The sequence below is a fragment of the Oratosquilla oratoria genome, chromosome 1 (assembly GCF_046742065.1).
Source record: "Oratosquilla oratoria isolate Oo_2021 chromosome 1, ASM4674206v1, whole genome shotgun sequence".
In the NCBI taxonomy this organism is placed as follows: Eukaryota; Metazoa; Arthropoda; class Malacostraca; order Stomatopoda; family Squillidae; genus Oratosquilla; species Oratosquilla oratoria.
This window is the reverse complement of record NC_134777.1, coordinates 1,256,949-1,261,948: the sequence shown is the minus strand read 5'-3', so window position 1 is coordinate 1,261,948 and position 5,000 is coordinate 1,256,949. Positions and strand designations below refer to the sequence as shown.

The 5,000-nt window shown below is 32.8% G+C and overlaps 1 protein-coding gene across 8 annotated transcripts in view; it reads right to left on the bottom strand.

Moving 5' to 3' along the window:
- The window catches only part of LOC143031740 (uncharacterized), a 579,704-nt gene that overhangs the window by 345,736 nt on the left and 228,968 nt on the right, over positions 1-5,000 (bottom strand). Inside the window, exon 1 of one of the 8 annotated variants that reach the window (XM_076196024.1) lies at positions 3,867-3,887. The exons of the other annotated variants lie outside the window; for them this stretch is intronic. The gene's annotated coding sequence lies outside the window, so the exon portion shown is untranslated. Of the gene's footprint in view, positions 1-3,866; positions 3,888-5,000 lie in introns of those variants that run through there. 8 annotated transcript variants of the gene reach the window in all.

The following is a 5,000-nucleotide window of genomic DNA, read 5'->3' as shown; positions in this document are numbered from 1 at the left end:
ATCACTTTAATAACTCTGTCCTTAGTTCCTTTCATCTGCTGTTCCATTGTACCTCTAAATTCCATTTGTTTTCTTGTACTTTTCTTCCAACCATTTACCTCTTTTGCTATAGACTCTTTATTCTCTTTATTATTCCTCTTTAATTCCTCATTCTCTTCCTTTACTTCTCTTATCTGTCTTTTTAATTCTTCTATTTATTTAGATAGTTTTTTATTATCTTTCTTTAAATCTTCCGGTTTATCAACTCTTTGGGTAACTAGAGTTAATTTGTTAAACCTAACCTCCCATGTTTCGTTCATTTCTTTTAGTTTCTCTAGATTTACTAGTCGGGGGAGGTTGTCATTTCCTCCCTCATTAAATCCATGGAAATAATTATCTTTACCTTTCATTGCGCTGCTCTTATCTACATTTCTAATTTTTACATTTTTACTAATCTCTTCCGACATCACCACTGTCGTCTGCCCCTCTCTTGTTGACATGCCGTCTGACTTCCTGGGCCCCTTCGCCCCCTTCCTAATTTCCTTCCCTTTTCCTCAGTAATCCCTCCACTTCTCCTTTCTCTTCACCTTCCCACTACACCACGAGCTTTTCCCTTCCCTATTAATACAACAAAGGTATGTTATCCAATTGTTATTGAATATTAAATGATTTGAAAACATTTGTTCTATCCTATTGTAAAGTAGTAACAGCCTTTACCGTGAAAACAAGCTTCTCGGAATATCTGGGCTATTTGTTGCAACAGTAATGATACCAGTGTGCCATGAAACGGGGACGGAGGTTTGGAAATTCACCAATTAGAGGAGAGAAAGATAATTGCCAAGCTAACAAGCAGGTGTGACATTCAGTTAAGTCACAAACGTTCCATTTCTCTACATATCTATCATGTGTACATTTATGAATACTGAAGTTTGTATCCCCATGTTTATATTGTACATACGTGTACATATTGTTTACACACACACACACACACACACACACACACACACACACACACACACACACACACACACACATATATATATATATATATATATGTAGTATAACATATGTATATATATTTATATATATATATATATGTAGTATAACATATGTATATATATATTTATATATATATGTAGTATAACATATGTATATATATTTATATATATATATATATGTAGTATAACATATGTATATATATATTTATATATATATATACATTATATATGTATATATATATATATATAGTATAACATATGTATATATATTTATATATATATACATATATATATATATATATAGTATAACATATATATATATATTTATATATATACATATATATATATATATAGTATAACATATGTAATATTTATTTATATATATACATATATATATATTAGTATAACATATGTATATTTATATATATACATATATATATATATATATATAGTATAACATATGTACATTTATATATATATATATATTATATATATATATATATATATATATATATAGTATAACATATGTATATATGTTGATGGTTCCCCGACCACGCTTCACGTAACATTGGAAGATCTAGTCTCATTTTCATCTAATCCCGTATTAGGCGACCCTTCCGACAAGATGTGTATGTTTTAAGACAGATTGAACATTTTTAGAAGCTCCAATGTTACGTGAAGCGTGGTCGGGGAACCATCACCATGTAGTATGGTCGCTAGCGTCTTGGCCTCGTGATTATCGACGCACGGGTCAGGGTTCGTATCCCAATGCGGAGCTTCTAAAAATGTTCAATCTGTCTTAAAACATACACAACTTGTCGGAGGGCTCGCCTAATACGGGATTAGATGAAAATGAGACTAGATCTTCCAATGTTACGTGAAATATGTATATATATTTATATATATACATATATATACATATATATATATATATATACATATATATACATATATATATATACATATATATATTACACATATATTATATACATATATACATATATATATAATATATACATATATATATATTACACATATATTATATACATATATACATGTATACATATATACATATATACATGTATACATATATACATGTATACATGTATTGACTAGATAAACACAATATGAGGACGGAGCCTTTATTTGTACGACGTTTCGCTTATTACAGCTTTTTCAAGTACCAAATACATGTATACATGTATACATGTATACATGTATACATATATACATTATATATATGTATATATATATATATAAATATATATATATATATATACATATACATATATGGCGGAAAAAGAAGTAACGGGTCTAGTTCAGAGTTTTTTATTTTATTTTATTCATTTATTTATTTTTATTCCTGACCGGTTTAGCTCTATGCTTCTTCAGAGGAATGTGACTCTGGGGTGAAGCTGGCGGTATACATAGAAGTGGGCTCCGTTTGTGGTTTTTAACAGTATACAATAACTTATAATTTTTGTAGCTATTTAAATCATTTTTATAGATATCAGATGCAGCTACATTACAAAAATTGTAAGTTACTGTATACTGTGTTAAAAACAAACGGAGCCCACCTCCAAAGAGGGAACGCAACCCTATGTCTTTCAGTGTATACTGCCAGCTTCACCCTAGAGTCACATTCCTCTGAAGAAGCATGGAGTGAAACCGGTAGGAAAAAAAAAAAATAATAATAATAATAATAATAAAAAGAATAGACCCGTGACTTCTTTTTCCACCTCCATTTACTTGTCCCAATATATATATATATATATATGTGTGTGTGTGTGTGTTTCACTTCTATCAAAGGTTAAATTAACATACGTTTCTTCATTGCTTCTCTTCTACAAAATAGGGAATCGAATAATATACAGGTTGCACATTGTTGAAAATTTACTTATGTACATATGACCAATAATCAAAATTTTTTTTATAAGGTTAGGAAAACAATATTTCTCTTAATTGTTCCGATCCCAAAATTTGAAAAATACGACAAAATTTAAAATGAATTCATTAAGACTTATGTAAACTACATTAATTTAATTTTTAATAATATGGAGGTAAAAATTTACAATCTGTAAATGCTATTCACTTTCTCTGAAGTCTGGGAATTATATCACTTACACCTTAGTGGAAATGTGAATTATTACGAAAAAAGTTTGGAAAACTAAAAACAAACAAACACACACACACACACACACACACACACACACACACACACACACACACAAACACAAACAAACACAAACAAACACAAACAAACACAAACAAACACAAACACACACACACACACAACCTTACAAGTATACATACACACCTTACAAGTATAAACAAACACACATATGGAAATACACAAATACACAAAAAAGGTGTGCACGTGTGGACACATGGTAACAAGAGGAAAGAGAAGACTATTATTAATCAAAACGTGAATAAAATTGTCACAAAGGTCGTTGTACGCACAACTGGTACCCGATACTATTGTATTATTATTGATCAATTAATCAATTAATTAATTAATCAGTTTATTTATTTATTGCACGTGTTGTGTTGTGTCAGAGGTATTTTGGGTTAAAGAGGGGTTACATGTCCGTGGGGTGGATTTAACAAAAACGGTTTAACAGTGTTTCCTCCTAGTCTGATAATATTATTGTAAAGTGGAATGAAAAAATAATGTCTCGTCTTTCTTTCAAGATCGCCAGGAATTCTTCATATAGTTCCACGAAATTATTTTTGCTAATTGAATGTAACCAATTATCTATTCTGATCATTAATATATACAATTGTGTCATGGATTTTTTTTTTTTTTTTTTATGGAAAACTAGCTACGTGCGCTTTCGCGTGATGGTTTTTAAGACAGGCAGCAGAGAGAATCATCTCCCTCCTCACCTCCATTTGCAGGTGTAGACCCAGACGCTGGCATTTGGTCTTCCAACTAAGTCTGTCTGTCACCTTTACGTGAACTTCCTCCTCCTATTCCCTCCTGAGAAAAAAAAAAGTCCCAGACAATATCAAAACCTGTCTTTCCATTAAGATCTATAAGAGGGCCTAGAAACCAATGGCAAATATTGCTGGTTATCATACTCTTACCCTTTATATACATACACACACACACACACACACACACACACACACACACACACACACACACACACACACACACACACACGCTCTGAGCTCTCTTCCAGGAGGGAAATAGCTGTCGATCACGAGTCCAACACGTGATCCAAAGACCAAAGATCAAGTGAATACACACACACACACACACACACACACACACACACACACACACACACACACACACACACACACACTACACACAAACACACCACACACACTACATTACACACAAACACACCACACACATTACATTACACACAAGCACACACATACACAAGCACACACACACAAGCACACACACAAGCACACACACACACACACACACACACACACACTACACACAAACACACCACACACACTACATTACACACAAGCACACACACACAAGCACACACACACACACACACACACACACACACACACACACACACACACACACACACACACACACACACACATACACACACAACATAAAAAACGAAGGAGACTGCAAAAGACTATAAAGCCTACAATGGCAGTTCCATGTACATTACTGCCTGTCATCCCCATCCATGAAGTTGTATAACCTCTTCTTAAAACATCCGATAGTTTTATTGCTGGCTACATGATTACCAAATCTATTCCATTCGTTGATCTCTCTCTAGGTAAACCAGTTCTTGGCTATTTCTTTCTTAAATCTAAATTTGTCCAATTTAGATTAATTACTGCGAGTCCTGCTCTGTTGTCTTAATAGCATGACCTTGTTTGCGTCACCCTTGTTAAAGCCTTTGTTCCACTTGAACACCTCCATTAGATCACCCCACACTCTGCGTCTTTCCAGAGTGTGCAAGTTAAGGTACCTAAGCCTGTGCTCGTAAGGTAGGTTTCTGAACCTATTTATAATTTTAGTCAGTCTTCCCTGTA